At 44.1% G+C, this 20,193-nt stretch overlaps 1 protein-coding gene across 10 annotated transcripts in view; it reads left to right on the top strand.

The window, feature by feature from the left end:
- The first annotated feature begins 1,074 nt into the window (after nt 1-1,074).
- LOC105487840 (PPARG coactivator 1 alpha) overlaps nt 1,075-20,193 on the top strand; it is a 716,435-nt gene continuing 697,316 nt past the window's right edge. For 3 of the 10 annotated variants that reach the window (XR_011621420.1, XR_011621419.1, XM_071093795.1), the window contains exon 1: nt 1,099-1,610. The gene's annotated coding sequence lies outside the window, so the exon portion shown is untranslated. Of the gene's footprint in view, nt 1,611-20,193 lie in introns of all 10 variants that reach the window. The other 7 variants (XR_011621421.1, XR_011621423.1, XR_011621422.1 and 4 more) reach the window with 3 other exon arrangements.

Consider the following 20,193-nt stretch of genomic DNA (forward strand, 5'->3'; position numbering starts at 1 on the left):
GAATTTTACTTTCTATAAATATCTGTGTAAAGAGTAAGGGGAAGCAGGTAAAGAATATCTTTTTGCAGGAAAAAAAAAGAAACACAAAACAAACCTTTCAGCCATCCAATTATTAAGACTGAAAGATTTGGTTCTAAAATACCATCTTGAGGGGAGAGAGAGAGACGGCATTATATCCGTTTACATTTTTATATCATATAATGGACTTCAGAGAATAGCTCCCTTTAAATAATTGTGACTCAAGGGGCCTGAGTTTTAGTGCAGAAGCTACAAAATCCATTTTCGTTTTAAACTGTTAAATCAACAGAACGCCAAACTAGAGCCTTTCTTCCTGCTGGGGCAGTATTGTCCCCTAAATCCACTTTCCAGTCCTCTCAGCCTAGCCTAGTTTGATGTAGCATTGACTTAGCTTAACTACAGCAACCGGCAAAAGGAAGTGGGTTTGCATTTGGGATGGGAGGAGGCAGGCACCGGTGTGTCTGTGCCTGCGTGGACACGAGCGCAGGGGGCTGGAGGGATCGCGAAAGAACGAAAAGCAGGACGTAGCAACTATGTGAAAATAATTTTCCCGTGGCTGGAAGAGGGGTCTCTGCATGGAAAAACAATTTTAGGAATTTAAAAAAAAAAAATCTTCAAACAGGATGGAAGGAAGGCTTGCCAGGAGGGTGCGGGACGCAGCGTGGGGGGGCCTGTGTTTTTCCTCAAGCATTTTTCCGCTTCCCAGGCTCAGGGCGGCCCACTCCCCACCCATCCATCCACCTGCCCGCGGCCTCACCCGCGCCCCCTGCCGTCCCGGGGCGCGCATGGCTCGGCGGGGATGGCTAGGAGGTCGGAGAAGGCGGCGGGCCGGCCGCGGGCTGCAAAGGTCTGGCGGAGCGGGCTGATTTAGTGGCCGGGGCTGTAGTACAGGCTGTCCCCGGCAGCCGGCGGAGTCAGCGCGCCCACGTGACGGCCCCGGCTCTCCGGTGAGCTCCCCAAACAGACGCACACCCAGCCACACGCGCGCGCTCGCGCTCGCGCGCGCGCACACACACACACACCACACACATACACACACACGCACGCACCCCCGCGCGCACACGCCCGTCCGCCCGCTCGCGCTGCCTCTGCGCCTCCATCCCGGCTAGCTCATTATCTCGCCCTCTCGCTTCCCCTGCGGTCTCTCGCTCTGCGCGCACACACCTCACACACGCACACGCACACACACGCGCGCACACACGCAGCCGGCACAGGCGGCGGCGGCGGCTGCCCAAGTCAGGACGAACCTCTCTAGGTACCGTCTTGAGAAGGCGGCAGCGGCGGCAGCGGCGGCGGCGGCGGCAGCCCGAGCATCCCTCCTCTCCCGGAGAGGGAGCACCGCCGAGAGTTTCCGTTCCCTTTGCCATTCCCTTCCCCCTCCTTTTCTTTATTTTCGAGAGAATTTCTTCTTGGTTTATTGGTTTAATTTGATTTTTAAAATTTTGGGTTGCTTTTGTGTATGTGTGCTTTTTTTTTTCTTTCCTCATTTTATTTGCATCCAGAGCATGGCGGGCTGCGGGCTGTCGGAAGACACCCTCTTCTCTTCCTTCTTTTACAACTACGGCTCCTCCTGGGAAACCCCTTCCAACCAGGTAAGGGGTGGCTCGGTGCCGGGCGGCGTCGCGCCCCTTGCCCCCTGCCGCGCGCTCACTTGGTACTCGGTGGGGAGGCAGAGGCTCGGGAGGGGGTGGGGAGGATGGGGGGCCAAGTGGGTCGCACTGTCTGGGTCAGCGCCAACCGGCGTGAGGAGGTACCCCCCCCTTCCCCCATCGCTAGCTTTCCAGTCTCCAGGTTCTGTCGCGTTCCTCCCGTGCCCAATCTGCCATCGACACCTTCCCCCACCACCTCCCAGCCCAGCGGGAACCCGAGAAAGAGGCAGGAGCCGGCGCGTTACCCCGAACAACTCCAGGCAGAACCAGGGAACTCGAGCGCAACCTTCCCCAAGTCGCCGCGGGCGCCGCGCCCCTGTGCGCCCGGCGCCTACCCGCCTTCCAGTTGCGCCGAGGGGCTGCAGAGCCACGAGCCCCCCGCGACGTGCTGTCCCCCCTCCACTCCCCTCGGGGCCCGAGCCGCCTCTTTCCCTAAAATGGCTGCAATCTCAAGTAGAGGCGTCCCCTGACCCGCGGAGGTGGGGGGGGTGGGGTGCAGACTGGAGGCTCCGCTCCTGACCCCGCGCCTCCCCCGGGGTGCACAAGCACCCCACAAACACACACACTTAACTTTGATGACTGTGCAATGCAGTCCGGCTGCATCGTGCCCTAGACGCTCCACGCCGCCGGCCTGTAGGTGTGCGTGTCGGTGTGACTCGGGGGGCCCAGGAAAACTGGGGGTAGACGCCGGAAGGGGGGCGTGGAAGGAAATGGGTGTCAGCGGGCCACTGGTAATCTGGAGAGACAGGCATGTGCTCAGGGGTCTAGGGGTGAAAAAGCTATTCTGGGAGCTGGAGCGAGAAATAGAGGAAAAATGCCTTTTAATTAAATAACTGTTGTAGTCTGCTGCCCCCACCGCTTGTTTGGTGAAAGTCTACAGGCATCTGTCATCTCCAAACTACACGGGGAAGTAGAGCTGGGGTCGAGGGAGGGGAGGCATGTGTGTACGTGTGTGCGCGTGTGTGTGTGTGCACGCGGGTGTGTGTCTGTGTGTGTGTGCGCGCGCGCTCGCGTGTCTGGGCTGGGGAAAGTTGGGGCCAGAGGCGCGGTGGAGAAGCAACGGTGAAAGGCATTAGCAACTCGGTGGGCGGTCCAGGGCGCCGGGGATTCCCGGGCCCCGCGGAGCGCGCACCGCGGGGGGAGCTGGCCCGCTAGGGGTGGGGGGTGTCGAGGAAAAGAGCTCCGTTCAGCCGGGCTCGCCTGGCCGCCGCGGCGCCTCTCCTCCGGATCCCGCCAGCCAGCCTTGGCCGCTTGCGGGGTTGCCCGCTGCGCTCGCCGGCGCTGGCGCGCTCCCTCCCGGGCCCGGGGCACAGCGCGTTCCTGCGAGCTCCGGGCAGAGAAGCCAAACCCCGAAAGCAAATAACCGAAAAATGTTCGTCGCCGCCCCCGCATCACCCCAAGTTTCCAAGAAACAAATCGCCAAACTACTAGCTGCCAGGTGAAGACCTCTCTCTCCGGCGTGTGCTTGCTCTCCAGAAAGCGCCGCGGCCATCCGAGTGAATAATACATTAGGGCTGCCGGGGAGCCTTGGAGAGGCTCCCGCCGCCGCGGCAGCAGCAGCGGGAGGCGGCGGCGAGCTCTGGACAGACCATCGGGCCGCCGCCGCGGGTGGGGGCGTCTGGGCGGCCCCTGGGAACTACGCCGGCCGTTCGGGCGGGGCGGGAGGGCAGCCCAGGCGCGCGGAGTGAGGGTTCGCGGTGAGGCAGCGGCGAGACACGAGGCCTCGCTGCGAGCAGAAACTTGCAGGAGCTGCCGAGGTGGTCGGGCCGGCGCTGGAGTTGGGGGCCTGAAGAAGCAAGATCGGGGCCCGGAGGGTGCCCGGCTGCCCGTGGCCGGCGCCGGTGGCTTTCTTCAGGCTATCCCGCCCCGCCTGGCAGGTCCTGGGTGATCTCCACGCTTCCTCGCGCCCGCCCGGGATTGCCGAGAGCCAACGACCCCTTCAGCTCCGCAAACTCCAGCTCACCAGGAGCGGGCGTCCGTGTGCCTGCCTGCGTGTGTGTGTGTGTGTGTGTGTGTGTTCGCGCGCGCGCGCGTGTATGTCTGTGGATGAGTCAGAAACCAAGCCCTGCTCGTCTTTGAGGACTGAGGCGGGTACAAAAGGCTTGAACCACACACCCGGCATAAGCCCGGCCGGCCTTCGGGCGTCCTCGGCAGTGCCGCGCCCCCCAGTCCTGGAGTCAGATGCGTTAGGACAAGTTTCCAGGCGCGTGCCTCCGACCTGCACCCGGGGCCGTGAAACTCAGGCACTTTGTATTCCTCCAAAGGAAGAGAGGAAGGAGACTTGGGTCTAAGGAAGCAGTGATACAGCTTTGCAGTGATGGGAGTTTTCGCAGCATTTTTAACGAGATAGAAACAAGTCATTTGAGAGCGTTTAAAAGCGAAGGGCTGCGTCTGGATTTCACAAGACAGGCAATCACGTGCAAACTCCTTGGAAACCAGAGGAGGTGGGAGAGAGGGACGGGGTGGGGGCAGGTTTGGAGTAAAGGAAAGAGAGAACCATTTGGGGGAGGGGGGCGTTTTAAAAAGAGGAAAACTACCGGCTTCTTCGGGTAAAGTTAGTTTAACTTGAGGTGGAAAAGCGTTTCCCCAAGAGGCAACATCTTTCTTCTAGAAGGGGATACTCATGTTGCTAAGAAAATCGAAAGAATTTCTGATAAAGCAGCCGGCTCTGCTCTATGGAGAATGATTGGGTCTCGGGCTGGTATTGGGTACTGTGCTACTCTTAGTGCAGTGAAATTGCATGGTGGGGAGAGGGGGATTATTTGAAGTATTGATTTCTTCTTCCAGTGGTGCGGTATGAACTTTAAGATAAAGTACAGAAACAAATGAGAGATGTACATCATTAGGGGAAGGTGCGTCAGATGCTACCGAAGCTTTAATCTCTGGTGGTAAATGCAGCCGGGGCAGTGAATCTTACCAGGATTTGCGGTTTCCAGCACAGCCACAATCTCCATTTTCGGGGATGAAGAGTACATGTGCATAAGGGACCTTACTGATCTCCAGTTTGCATTTTCAGCATTTGAGCATGGGCACATGATTGAGAAACATGCTCTTAACTGTTCCTAAGAAGAAAAAGGATACAACAAAGGCGATACTTTAAATCTCATCTTGGACTCGGGCAGAACTGCTGTAGGAAGGCCTGGGCCAAATTTGTGAGAGTGAGACTTATTCATGATTTTACCCTGATTGCTGCCAAAATGCTTACATATCCTGCGTTTCCTAAAAATAGCAATGTTCTTCAAATATAATTTGTTTACTCTACCTCAATTAAAAATAAAATCCTTTTCCTAGTGTTACAAAGTGCTTATGAAGGTAAGGGTTGACTGTACTAAAAAAAAAATCAAGCTTTTTATTTCTAGATCAATATGATGTGCTCTCAACATCTAATACCATGTAAAAGGAGCCTTTTTGCAACATCAATAGCAGGCAGGCATGTCTCCCTAAGAAGCTCTTTTCCTGGAATCACAAGGCATTTTGATTACTTTCATTTTCACAAGAAACGTGATTATGACACCTCTCGTTATAAACAAGCAAGTAAAAAAAATAATGAAGATGGAGGTTCTTGATATATAGACCTGGAAAATTGGAAACAACTAGGGCATTTATTCATTCCTGAAAAACAGAAACACAAACAAACAAAAATCCAACCACAAATCATGACCGACCAGGTTTTCACTTGTTCTATGACATTTTATTCTTGAAGCTGGGGAGGGAGGGGTGATTTTTTTGGAGACAGCCCAATGTGTATTAGAGCCGAAACTACATCTGTTACCATTTAAAAACTGGGAAATTCCATCCTATATCTGAGAGGACCATGTTGCAGATATTTTGCACCCACTTGCCAATGTGCAAAACATATCATAGCAAGTGTGTGTGTGCGGGGAGGAGCATCTGCTTAGGTGGAATTCATTTCTTCAATTAGAACGAAACCCCCAATTAAAGTGTATATGTGAAATGTCTCTGATTTGGCTCAGTGCAGCAGACGGCAGACCATTCTTTAATTTACAGTTTCACGCCTAGGGATGGCAGTAGTGCAAGCTTCCAAAACCGAGCTTTATCTTTTGATGTTGTGCTTTTCAACCTGTGATTCTCTCCTGTAGTTGTTTCGGCTTTCTCTCTCCATCAGAAAGCTGATGGTGGAGTGGTCATGATTGCTTGCAGTTTGGACCCAGGTCACCTTATTAGTTGTCACTATGTAAGCCCAAATCGAAACAGGCCAGATGTGTATGATATTGAATCAATCAATTGAAAGTGAAAAATGGAGCCAATTAGCTGACCGCTTGGGTGTCCATGAGGCCAGACATGTGACTTTACTCACCTGATTGACCAGCTTTTTGGTTACTGGGTAGCTTAACCCGAGGCTATGTAAAAGACATTACCATGAGGCTTGACCCTGCTTTTTTAACTTTTCTTTCTCTGTCCCCTGCCCCCACCATTTTATCAGATTTTCCAGACTAGAAATATAAAATGGCATCCTCATAAGAGCACTATCTTCTCAGAGTAGGCAGTGACTGTTTTGAATTAGCCAGTACCCATAATTCTGTATACTCACTGTATCTTCTCCAGCAAGGGAGAAGTTTCAGTGCAGAATCATTAATGCATGTGGGTAAGTTGTCGAAATGTTGTGCTGACTGCCCTTTTATTTTTTTGGCTTGGCATTACTTCCATGAATATGGATAGCCAAAGCAGAAAGCAGCCCACTGAGGAACGCTTCTTTTCCATTCAGTCCAAGTACCATCAAGAATTCAGTGGTTTTTTTTTTCTTTCTTTCTGCACATTTCATAATTCTTAAAGTGGTGACAATGTTGGCATCCCCAGAGATGAGCCAAGACTTGGGAATGTCCTCCATTTACAAAGTTGTTAGATAGCCAATACCTCAAAGTTCAAAAAATATCAACTGGGCTTCTACACTTTTTCAACATTTTTATTTCCCTGAAGATGTAGTATGAACTGCAAAAGAGTTTTAAGTGCATTTCTACATTCTTACCTTAAATAAATTTTAGAAATCCTGTAAATCCAGCTCACAGTACCCCAGCTTTCACATAACTCCAATTTTTCTGACTTTGGGTTTCTCCTATGGGTATAGGAGAGGAAAGTAGTTTGTTGCAGGTCTTCCAATAAGGCTGGCTTACTTAATGCATCAGCTTGAAAACATTATTTGCTTGCCTGCCTCCCTCCCTCCCTCCCTCCCTCCCTCCTTTCTTTCTTTCTTTCGTTCGTTCGTTCGTTCTTTCTTTCTTTTCTTCTTTCTATCTTTCTATCTTTCTCTCCTTTCTTTCTCCTTCCTTCCTTCCTTCCTTCCTTCTTCTTTCTTTCTTTCTTTCTTTCTTTCTTTCTTTCTTTCTTTCTTTCTTTCTTTCTTTCTTTCTTTCTTTCTCCTTCCTTCCTTCTTCTCTCCCTCCCTCCCGTCTTTCTTTCTTTCTCTTTCTCTTTCTTTTTCCTTCCTTCCTTCCTTTCTTCCTCCCTCCCTCCCTCCTTTCTCTCTTTCTCTCTCCCTTCCTTTCTTTTTTTCTTTCTTTCTTTTTTCTCTTTTTCTTTCTTTCTCCTTCCTTCCTTTCTTCTTCCCTCCCTCCCGTCTTTCTTTCTTTCTCTCTTTTCTCTCTTTCTTTCTCCTTCCTTCTTCCCTCCCTCCCTCCCATCTGTCTTTCTTTCTTTTTCTTTCTTTCTTTCTCTTCTTTCTTTCTCTTTTTTGTTTCTTTGTTTGTTTGTTTCTTTCTTTTTCCTTCCTCCCTCCCTCCCTCCCTCCTTTCTCTCTTTCTCTCTTTCTTTCTTTCTTTCCTCACTTGTCTTCCTTTCCCTTCCTTCCTCTGTTTTTTTTTTTTTTTTTTAAATTTTTTTGCTGGTGTGCAGTGGTGCAATCTTAGCTTACTGCAACCTCCACCTCCTGGGTACAAGCGATTCTCCTGTCTCAGCCTCCTGAGTAGCTGGGACAACGGGCACACACCACCACGCCTGGCTAATTTTTGTATTTTTAGTAGAGACGGAGTTTCACCATGTTAACCAGTCTGGTCTCAAACTCCTGACCTCAAGTGATTTGCCCGTCTCAGCCTCCCAAAGTGGTGTTGTTTGCTTTTCTTTGTAATTTATGTAAACCTTAAACTTGCCAATTAAAGAACAGCAACAATAACTACCATTTATCAATTCTTGTTCCATATACTTTATAAGTATTTGGCTCTTTTAATCTCCATAACAACATGTGAGGTAGGTACTTTTACTATTGATTCCCGTTTTATAGATGAGGCAAACAAAGCACAGAGAATTAAGTGACTTGCCTAAGGTCTCAGCGCTAGTTAGGGAAAGCTGATCTCTCCACCAGGCAGACTTATGCCAGCTTCCTCTTTTTCTCCCCATTGTACTCACTTTCTGCTACAACACAGAAGAAATTGTGTGGCCACATGTACGTTTCTGGCAAGTTTGGCAATGGTGTCATTTATTTGCCAGCTTGGTGAAATAGTGAGTATCTCCTTTGTTTGCCCAAGTTTTCCCACTTTCTTTTATATATATATAACTTTCATATATATATATATATATATATATATATATATATATATATATATCCAGATAGAATTCTTTTTGATGAACGAGGTGAAATGTCTCTTTTGGTGGAATCAACCATAACTACCTGATGCTTTTTGGACTAGATGTTTGAGTTGACCATTCTTTTTGGTTTGAATGGTGGATCTAGCCTGAGAGATAGACAGGGCCTTCTAAAACAGAATAATTATGGCTTAGTGGGGTACTCATTCCAAATGTACATGAATATCAATAAAATATTCGACAGAAGAAATATAATTGTGAGATACACCAATAGAATAATTTTATAATCATTCAGATGTATCCAAACCCTATCATATATATAGTGAGGGATACACTCTCATGAGCTAATCTGCTGAAATTTACCTTTCTCATCACGGCCATGTTATAACAGGTATCTTCTCTACTGAATCATGCACCTAACATTTCTGTCCATCAAGAACTAATGCCTTTCAGTGGTTCAGCCCTTATTTTGTGATCTTCCAAAATACAGTTGTGGGAAGGGGAGGGAAAACATTAAATGTCAGTAGTTACAGCAAGACAGTCTACGAAGAGGGCGAGGGGTTTCTCGCTGCTTTCATGTTCCTGTGGCCCTAGCGGAAATGTAAAAGTGCAAGGCTTGCATTGGAATGAGAATGGGGTCACCTACCCCTTGTATTCATCATCAAGGAAGCAGAACTTCCTTCCAGAGAGACCATAGGAAATCAATGATCACACTTTGCCAGCAAAGAGGTAAATGCGTACAGCAGACGGCATTAAATAAAAGGGCAGCAGAAAAGTGATTTACTCTAGAAGGCAGTGTGACTTTTAGGTCTTTTCGAAAAATTCACATTTTTGATATAATAATTATATTAAAATGTTTCTTTCTTTTGGATTCTATGTTTTAATAAAAGAAGAAAGGAGAAAATGCCATTAGGTGGTATTACATTATTTTCACATGAAGATCGTTTCAACAAAGCAGTGCCTAGAATACGGTACCAGATCCACCCCCACCCTTTTTGTGTGTGTTAATAAGGATTGACTATATTTATTGAAAGTTACTGATTTTGTCAGAGCACGATTTTTTCGCACCTGTAATCCCAGCTACTCAGGAGGCTGCAGCAGGAGGATTCCTTGAGTCCAGGAGTTTGGGACCAGCTTGAGCAACACAGGGAGACCCCCGTCTCTAAAGAACAATAAAAATAAATTAACCAGGTGTGATGACGGGTGCCTATAATCGTAGCTACTGACCCCATCTTTAAAAAAAGTTACTGGGTTTATGTGCATGTATGCATTTGTTCGGTGTAGTGGCTGAAACAGAGGGGAAGCTTGCTATCGGGGAAGGCTCACCTTGACCAGAAGAGGTTACAGTGGGGTCTTCATACAGGAGAAACGTGCAGTGGAGAGGAGGAGGGAAGTGGGTGGGGGAGGAGATGGTTGATGCAAAGGGAAATGTAGATGTGGAAACTTAATGGAATGTGGAAAAGCACGTGTGTAGTTCTAGTCTGCTTCTCCTCTGTAGTGTACACTTCTGATTGCTTTGTGAGCACGTCTTCCGTAGATTTCAAATAGAGAGCTGCAGGTAATAGTGAGAAGCCCAGTGAATGTCTGGCTTCTATGTGGAAGAAGACAAGACATCCATGTAATCTCTTGCCTGAAAGAGTATTAGAAAGTGTGTTGGTTGTGTAATAACAAAACAAAACAAGCAAAAATGATGCAAAGAAAAAGAAAAATCTAACCAACAACCCCTACACATTCTGCTCCAATTTATTATTTCCAGTAGCAGTTTAGTCCCTAATGTTAACAATGAGTGATTATGATTCTGTAGTTTCGTTTACAGCATAAATTAGCATTTTGTTTTCTGTTACAGCTTTTGAATGAGGAATTATAATGTATAATTTGCTGAAAATAGATGTTATCATCTTTTAGGATGAGAATAACCACATAAACTTGAACAAATGATAAAAATGGAATCAATTACATTTCAAATGGAAGTAGTTTACAAACCTCCAAATACAAAGTGGCAGTAGTAGCTGGTTATTGTAACAAATAATTAGTTTTTTTAAACAACATTTATTGAATTCCACTGACAATTTCGTAATTGTTCACAGTTGGCTGTAGGCCTCCCTCTCCTAAAATGAAATGTGGCATGGAACAACTGCATTTTATAAACTGTAGTTTGCCTCATTATTTAATGTTGCAACCAGAATGTATATTTATGTGCATATATAACTTCTTCTGAGTAATAGGGAAATATCAAATTGAATAAAACAATGTCACCAAGCCTAGGTGACAGGTAAACACCCAAGGGCTGGTGATTGAGAGTATTGTCAGGTTCCAAAGAAAGAAAAGAAGCAAACAGTCAAAATGGATATGCGTGCATGTACGTTGAAGGGGAAAATATTTTAAATGTTCTATCAAATAGGCAGATCATATTTTTATTTCAGCAGGAATTGACTTTTTTTTTTTTTCCCCACTCCCTTTGCCCTCCTTTCTGTAAAGCTTTCTGTCTTGTGCTGTCACGTTTATTTGGAAGTCTTGCCTCCCATTCTACTGAGGAAGCTGATTTTGGAAAAGAACTACACCCTCTTCAGTTCTAGATCCTCATCCTGCCCAGCCTGTGGTGGACAGACAGAGCATATGTGTTGGATAAATGGCTGAAATGTCAGAAAATAACTTTTATACCAACACATGCATCACTTTATTTATCATTCTTTGTTCCATCTCTTAGGATGATGATAACAATTCCGCAATGTCATTTTTGAAAATGGGAATTTGACTTGGAGAATAAATGAATCCTGCTTCCATTTAAATGTCCCCAGGGAAAAAACATGATTGGGTTACCATAGGCTAGCTAAACCTCTTAATTTTTCAAAAGAAAAAATTATGAAGGATATACTTACATGAACAAATCCAGAAGCAGTAAAAAAGGAAAAGTGGGAATCTGAAGAGTTTTTACTTTTTATTATTTTTGGTAACTGCTCCATGCCGAGTGGATCATTTAATTTTGATTATTTCTAAATGATTAATCCATTTCTTTAAAGTTAATATGCAAAGAAATATGTTCAACGTCACTTTATTTTTAGATCCCACGATTTAGTCCTGAAACAAATCAGTGATGCATTATAAACACATAAGAATGTATCTAATGACGGGAGTCAGGCTGAACAGATGCTAAAAAAGATGCTTCGTGTGAAGTCGAGGGAGCTGCAGGAGGGAATGAAAAAAAATCTCTAGAAGTTGGCGGGCTTGTGAGGTGAACACTATGGAGACTTTTCACCTGCTAAGTATGTGCTTATGCAGTGCAGAAGGGACTCTGCTCCTGGGTGAAGGTGGAGGGGGTGACATCCATCCCCTTGCAATGGTTGTGAGGATTAAATGAGACCTTGGACCTGAAAGACTTTTGTTACTGACTTAATAAAGGGCTGAGTCAATGTTAGCTCTCACCAGTCATTCCTCAAATATTTATGGAGTTCTACTGATGTGACAGCTGAGCAGACAGCCCGGTACAAAGTAGATTCTCAGTAAATTATATTGAGTCCATCATAATAGAATCCATTTATAGAACACTTACTGTAACATTCCAGAGACATTTTAAAGTGCTTTACATGGATTCACTCATTTAGTCATCAAATTACCCTATGGGCACTATTATTAGTATTCCATGAGGAAACTGAGGCACAGAGAGGTGAAGTAACGTAGCCCAGGTCACGCAGCTAGTAAGTGGTAGAGCCAGGATTTATATGAAGCATGTCTGGTTTCCGAGGCCGTGTTTTAACTATCCTGTTAGGCTGCATTCAGATGGATGAACTGATGGAGGAGTGGAGAGAGGAGCATCAAGGACAAATACAACATGCTGGCCGGGCATGGTGGCTCACACCTGTAATCCCAGCACTTTAAGAGGCTGAGGCTGGTGGATAACCTGAGGTTAGGAATTTGAGACCAGCCTGACCAACAAGGTGAAACCCTGTCTCTAATAAATATATATATAAAATAAATATATATATAAAATAAATATATATATTAAATATATAATAAATAAATAAATAAATATATATATATAAATTAGCTGGGGGTGGTGGTGTGCACCTGTAGTCCCAGCTACTCGGGAGGCTGAGGCAGGGGGATGGCGTGAACCAGGGAGACGGAGGTTGCAGTGAGCCGAGATCACGCCACTGCACTCCAGCCTGTGCGACGGAGCGAGACTCCATCTCAAAAACAAACAAGCAAACAAACAAACAAACAACATGCTGCTCTGCATGTGTAAAACTGAAAGAAAAAGAAAAAAATGGATATGCATTTCAAGCGGCCTCCCACCTGGATGCAGAGAAGATAGAAAACAGTTAGTGCTTTAGGGAGGAGATATCGGTGCAGTGGTCATTTGGAGAAGGGAGAGTTTACTTTTGTCTGGAAAAATCACAGAAAGTTTCAAGAAGGCAGCGGCATTTGTTCTGGGCTTTAAGAAATGGAGAGAATCTGGGCAGATGAGAATAGGGGATGAGAGTGGGGACATTTGAGGCAGAAGGAAAGTGTAAAAGGAATTAGTCAAGGAATACCTGCCAAGGTTTTTTTAAAAAATTGTGTTAAATTTTTTTCACTCAATGAAATTTATTGAGCACCTACAATGTGCTTGCCCTGACCCCTACGAGGGCTTTAATTTAGTAAGAGAGACATAAAAGTCACACACACAAACACACACACACACGATAGAGACGTAGACGGATGATATGTGCATATGTATGAACAGATATACACAAAATAGTACAGCTCTGTCCATCCATATACACATCATCATCACCCTCTCTTTCTCTGTCTCTCCCTCTTTCTTTCTCTCTCTTTTTCCATTCCTATCATCTAGCTATCACTACCTCTTTTAAACTGTGTCAAGTACCAAGAAGGAAAAATAATGTGCCTAGAAAGAAAAACAGGTGAAAGGAGGCTTTCCTGCTAATTGTTTTGACTTTAGAAATTTAGAAGTAGGAACTCTTCTCCAGTTGTTCTGTCACAAACAAGAAAGCTTTCAAACTTGGTTGAAAATAGTTAAGATCTTTGCATCATTTTAAATCTGCCCTAGGCAGGCCACTGTGGCTCACGCCTGTAATCGTAGCGTTTGGGAGGCCAAGGCAGAAGGATTTCTTGAGGTCAGGAGTTTGAGACCAGCTTGGGCAACATAGCGAGACCCATCTCTACAGAAAATAAAAACATTTAGCCAGGTGCGATGACATGCATCTGTAGCCTCAGCTACTAGGAGGCTGAGGCGGGAGGATGGCTTGAGCCCAGCAGTTTTAGGATGCAGTGAGCTAGGATTACACGACTGCGTTCCAGCCCGGACGATAGAGTGAGACCCAGTTTCTAAAAAAATTAAAATCTGTTCTGTTGATAATGTCAAAAGAACAGTTTAATTAGTAAATCAAAGATGAAGTTTTATTTTGGATTTATTGTTCTTCAATAGATTACCAAACTTTTTGTGGGTAAAATTAGTCTCCTGACAGAGAGTGAAATAGCATCAGAAGTTGACGACACACTGTGAGGCCCAGGCAGCAGCGCTAATGAAATCCTTTAGGTCTTTCTTTGTGTGATGTCAAACTAAGAGGGTTACATAGCTTTGATGAAAGAGCCAAACAAATGGTAAAAGCAAATGGAATCATCTTTACCATGTTTATCAAAGCCTTGTTTCAGAAAATAAGACTTATTGCTAATTGATTTTTTGACCCCGATAGTAACAGTTTCATGAGAAAGAATTTAAAAATTATTTCTCCCAATTAAACTAGTCCTAGAGAACCAGCTGCTGAAAAACAATGGTTGCTTCTTTGTTTATCTGTATTAACATAAATACTGGTTTATTTTCTCAAAATTTTGGCCATATTCATTCTTTTACTGCGCTAGTATAGTCAAGTATGATGATGTTTTGGGGAGTGTTTGTTAATGGTAAAGTGTCCTCTTAGTCATTACTATGGTGGAAGAGCAGTTTGCCTGCTGATAAAAGAAGCCATTAGCATTGAATACAGACCCAGAATAAAGTAGATGTTAAATAAATATACATTAGATTCACTTAGGTAGTTACATTAAAATACTTGTTTACAATGATATTAAACATTTGCACTGTGGCACCTTACCCCAGGAATAATGACTACATCTACATTAAATCTCTTTGCATCCTGTGTAACCAATTCTGTCAAGTGATCTCTCTAAACATCCCAAAGCTTTGACTGAGATCATTTCAGGCTATTGAGTCTTCCTCAGCGTCACTTAGTTGTTTAAATAAAGTAACTAGAGAATGTTCTATAATATGTCAGTCTTTAAAAATACACAAATATCTCTCGTTTCCAGAGAGTTTTGGAAAACTACCTCATCTTATATTTGGGCATTTACAATATTTAAGAAGGCTTTGGGGAAAGCACTGCTTGAATGCTAATTGTTGTTATTAGTTATTTTATGCCTATTGTATTTAAAGTAAATAGCTACAGTTTTTGTTGTTGTTGTTGTTGTTGTTTGTTTATTTTTAGACAGAGTCTCGCTCTATTGCTCATGCTGGATTTCAGCGGTGCAATCTTGGCTTACTGCAGATTCTGTCTGTTGGGGCTCAAACAAGCCTCCCACCTCAGCCTGCCGAGTAGCTTGGACTACAGGTGTGCGACACCATGCCTGGCTAATTTTTGTATTTTTTGTAGAGGTAGGATTTCACTGTGTTTCCCAGGGTGGTCTCGAACTCCTGAGCTCAAGCTATTGCCAGCCTCAGTCTCCCAAAGTGCTGGGATTATAGGAGTGAGCCACTGCACCTGGCCCAGTTTTTTTTTTTCTTAATCGATTTCTAATTACTTTGAGTTTTTTTTCCCATTATTTACACCATCCATAACATTAAATACAGTGTAGGAAATGAAATAGGTGCTAACTAAAATCTTTATTAATCATGTGACTAGAGAAATAATCTTTAACTCATTCTTGGAATTTAAAGACATCAGCCCCTAATAGCCATGTGATTATTAGCAGGAAAAAAAAAAAAAAAATGGGTCAGAAGTTAGATGGGCAGAGCCATGTCCTTTAAGCTCCTCCCCTAAAGGCCTTTTTGCTTAAAAGGGAGTTTCCCCTTGAAATCAGGATATTTTCACATATAGGGAATATTGTCTTCGTTTATATTTTACCTTTTAATTAAAAAAATTTTAACTTGAATTTTTAGAGCATTATTTTTGCAAATAATATACCCAGGAAACTGATAAAAGCATATTATTAGTTTTCTTATTGTAGATGTGGTATGTTTTGTTTTGGATTTTTTTCTTAGAAAAGTTTGAAAAAAGAAGAAAAATCGAATCAAAACCATACATAATCTAAATATCTAGAGATAATCACAGATATTTTGATTTATATCTTTCCTGTCTTTTTTCTAGGCTTACACATTTCATGTTTAAATTGGTATCACATGTAAATATTTGTGTAATGTTATTTTAATATAATAAATCATAACTGACCTGCTATATAATATTTCATATGACTACATATTTTTTTGTGGCCCTGTAGTATCTCATTGTATGTTAATAGAACCATTTATTTAACCATCCTGTGTCATTGGGTATTTAGGTTGTCACCAATTATGGCTAAACCAGGTACATATCTATGAGTATTTCTTTAGGGTAATACCCAGTGGTAGAGCTACCGGGTTAAAGGGCATACAAATGTAATTGCCTCTCTGAAAAGATGCACCAGCTTATGCTCCTGACAGGTACATGTAAGGGTACCAGATGGAGAATATTATAAAATAAATCCTCATATTACAGTATTTTCTTTTCCTTTTCTTTTGAGACAGGGTCTCGCTCTGTCACAAAGGATGGAGTGCAGTGGCACGATCTTGGCTCACTGCAACCTCTGCCTCCTGGGCTAAAGCCATCCTCCCACCTCAGCCTCCCAAGTAGCTGGAACTACAGGCATGTACCACCACACTCAGCTACTTTTTTTTGTAGAGATGGGGTTTCGCCATGTTCCCCAGGCTGCTCTTAAACTCCTGAGGTCAAGAAATCCACCTGCCTCAGCTTCCAGTAGTGCTGGGATTACAGATGTGAGCCACTATGCCCAGCTCAGTATTTTCTTTGTCCATTTGAAAACCCCAAAATAACCCTTTTTAACAGCCATGTATATTAGTCAAGAGGCCATGCTTACAACTCTGATGACCTTCCTTCATCTTTAGTTTTTGTAAATTCTTTTGGTTCTAGTAAGAACCAAATGTTGGTCAAGGGATCCAAGCAAATAGTTTACATCAAGAGTTTAACTCCAGTTATCAGAGCATTTTTACTTTCCTTCCAGGGTATAATATATCTGCAAATGCCTACTGGCTTATGTTCTGTTGAGATCTACAGAGAAAAATCTTTCCTGTTCTATTTACTGAACTACCTAACTTCAAAACAAGGAATAAACCTGGACTCTAAACAGTATCTCAGCCGGGCGCGTTGGCTCGCGCCTGTAATCCCAGCACTTTGGGAGGCCGAGGCGGGTGGATCACAAGGTTGGGAGATGGAGACCATCCTGGCTAACATGGTGAAACCCTGTCTCTACAAAAAAAAAAAAAAAAAAAAAAAAAAAAAAATTAGCCGGGCGTGGTGGTGGGCACCTGTAGTCCCAGCTACTTGGGAGGCTGAGGCAAGAGAATGGTGTGAACCTGGGAGCGGAGGTTGCAGTGAGCCAAGATCAGGCCACTGCACTGCAGCCTGGGCGACAGAGAAAGACTGTCTCAAACAAAACAAAACAAAACAAAAACAACAAACAAACAAAAAACAAAATAAAACAAAACCAACCAACCAAACCAAACAAAACAAAACAGTATCTCTTGTTATTCCTGAGGTAATTCCAAGAGAAGAGGAATGTTGACTATATCCTACTGCATCGTTACTGTCGGTCTGGTTGGACCCAGGCTTGAAATCTTAAAGATATTTGTGAAAAATAAAGCTTGTATTCAAGATGAAATATTAAGCCCCGCAGCAAAGGTCATTCTCATTCTCTCTGGCTTGCCCCTCTTTCTTTCTCATTTGACTGTCTCATAACTTTTTTCAACGTTTTTGGACCCCTGGTTCATTAAAAATAAACTCTCCCTCCCACATCTGATTTTTCCTCAAGAAAGTGCATTCTGGAGAGGGCAGGGGCCTCAAAGGAGCTCTGGTCACTATTGCTTCCAAAACATTCCTTTGCCATCATCCTGCAAAACTGTATGATCCCATGCCTCCCAGTGAAATTCCCATGGACCATATTCTACCCTTCTTCCTGGCTGTCTTATTGTATCCCTGTTACTTCCCCTGGTCGCATGAGGGCTGAGTCCCTTGGCTCACGTCCTCTTTGCTATCTGAACTGCCACCATCAGGGTAGTCTGCAGCATCTGCGTGTGGAGGATATATCCAGTGACTTAGCTTCAGAGTTGCAAGACCTCATCCCCACCATGCTTTGCCAGCTCAATCACATTGCCCACACTCTGACCTTGCCTTCTGTAATGTCTCTGCTTCCAGAACATTAAACTCCAGCGTAACCATATCTGGTTATACCCTCATAGCCTCTCTGCTTGCTCCCCTACTCATTTATTTCCAAGGTCATTGGTTCCTCTACTACTCTCCCGTTTTCCCAGTTCATTAACCATGCTTTTCCCCTGACTCCTTTTAGCCAGCTGAGAGATCCCATGATATATTATGTTAACCACTGTCTTGCTAAAACCTCAAAGCTCTTAATCTCTCACCCTTCTATATCTGTCCACAAAAACACTAGTCTTGGATTGGTGCAACCAACTGTTATGTTTGCTTCTGCATGCAAGCTATTTCCTGCTGTTGGAAAAAACCAGCCATGCCAAAGAATGCCAGTATGATTTTATTATCCTCAACTTCAGTGTCATCTAGCAAATATTGTATGAAATACCAAGCTCACTCACTGTTCACACCTGCAGCTCTGAACGTTTCCCACTGTCCTCTACTCCCCTGCCCACCAATGGGCTTCCTTCCAGGTAAGGATTCGTGGTCACCCAATGCGAATTCCCTCAACCTCTTGTCTCATATCTAGAAATCTCTTGTCTTTCCACCCCTAGCTTTTCCTCCACCTGTGCTGTGGATATCATTCCTTGCCATTCTCTCCAGGACTTCAATCCATCAGTTACAGCTTTATGACTCAATAAAGTTAGGAATAAATGTGCCGAAATCTCTCCTATCTTGAAAAATTCCCCCATCAACCTTTCACTTCCCTTTAGGGGTTATTTGTCTCTTTTTTCCCTTTGTTGCATGGTGTGAAAGGCCCAACTAATGCTGGGGACTATACCTTTTAATGGCATTAATCAGCATGTGTGTGACATTGACTGCCACCAGTAGTTCACAGATTCTTTGAGCAAAGAGGCAGATAGTGTCTAAAGCAACCTATCTGCCAAGCTCAGCTAGATAATTATCTTAGTTCATTTTGTGTTGCTGTAACAGAATACCACAGACTGGGTAATTTATAAAAAGCAGAGATTTATTTGTTATAGTTCTGGAGGTTGGTAAGTCCAAGAGCATGGTGCTGGTGTTTGGTGAGGGCCTTCGTGTTACATCATCTCATGGCAGAAGGTAGAAGGGCAGGAACACATGACAGCAAGAGGGCAAGAGGAGGCTGAACTCCCTCTTATAATAAGCTCACTCTTGGAACAACTAACTGACTCTGGAGATAATGACATTAATCCATTCATGAGAGCAGGGCCTTCATTACATAATTACCTCTTAAACTCTCAACACTGTTGTATTGGGGATTAAGTTTCCAACATGTGAACTTTGGCAGACACATTCAGACCATAGTAGTTATACTCATTGTTTCCAATTCATCACCTTCCAGGCACTTTTGTAAACAAAATTTATTTTAATTTTTTCCAGGGACATGCTTTTGCTATGTTGTCCAGGCTGGAGTGCAGTGACACAATGATGGCTATTGCAGCCTTGAACTGCAAGACTGAAGTGATCCTTCCCTCTCAGCCTCTTGGCTTACAGGCATAAGCCACAAAGCCCAGCTTATTTTTTATTTTTTTTTTGTAGAGACAGAGTCTTGCTATGTTGCCCAGGCTGGTCTCAAACTTCTGGCCTCAAGTGATCCTCCCACTTCAGCCTCTCAAAGCACTGGGATTACTGGCTTGAGCCACTGCTCTGGCCCCATTCATTCTTTAATGATGGCTGGTAAGAGTCAGCCTTCAGTGCTTTGCCAAAACTCTTCTGGCAATGACTTTATAATTCCCAAATGTCTGGGACTCTTATCAGCCCTATCTTTTTTTTTTAGATATTACTATGACTTTGACTCTGTTGAGAATTTCCTCTGACTTCTCTTGTGTATTTCATCCATTTCCTCTTCTTCCTAATTGACTTTCCTGCTTTGCCTGATGTTAAATGTTGAGTTCTTGGGGTCCTAACTTGGATCTCTTGTTCCTTTATTCTATTCTTACTTTTATTGTGACAATCTACTCATGGATGGAAATCAGTCCCATGACTGTATTTCAGATTTGTATTTCTAAATGAGACCTCTTGCCTGAGACTCGGAACTATTTAACTAATTGGCTTCTTGACAGTCTCGTAGATATTTCAAACACAATATGCCAAATACATATTTTCTTTTTTTTGAGAGAAGGTCTCTCTCTGTCACCCAGCTAGGAGTGCAGTGGTGTAATCTTGGCTCACTGCAGCCTCAACCTCTCAGGTTCAAGTGATCTCTCACCTCAGCCTCCTGAGTAGGCGGGGCTATAGGCATGCACCACCACACTCAGCTATTTTTAAAATTTTTTTTGTAGAGACAAGGTCTTGCCATGTTGTCCAGGCTGGAGTGCAACTCCTGGGCTCGAGTGATCCTCCCATCTTGGCTTCTCAAAGTGCTGGGATTACAAGTGTGAACTACTGCACCGGGCCCAAGACGGAATTTCTTATCCAGATTGCTTTGCTCTTGAATTTCTTATCCAGGCAAAAGGCAACAATATTTATCCCACATACCAGTTAACTTTTTCAGTGTACCACAAACTATCCCAAAACTTTGTGGCTTAAAACCG

This window comes from Macaca nemestrina, chromosome 3 (assembly GCF_043159975.1).
Source record: "Macaca nemestrina isolate mMacNem1 chromosome 3, mMacNem.hap1, whole genome shotgun sequence".
Taxonomy (NCBI): Eukaryota; Metazoa; Chordata; class Mammalia; order Primates; family Cercopithecidae; genus Macaca; species Macaca nemestrina.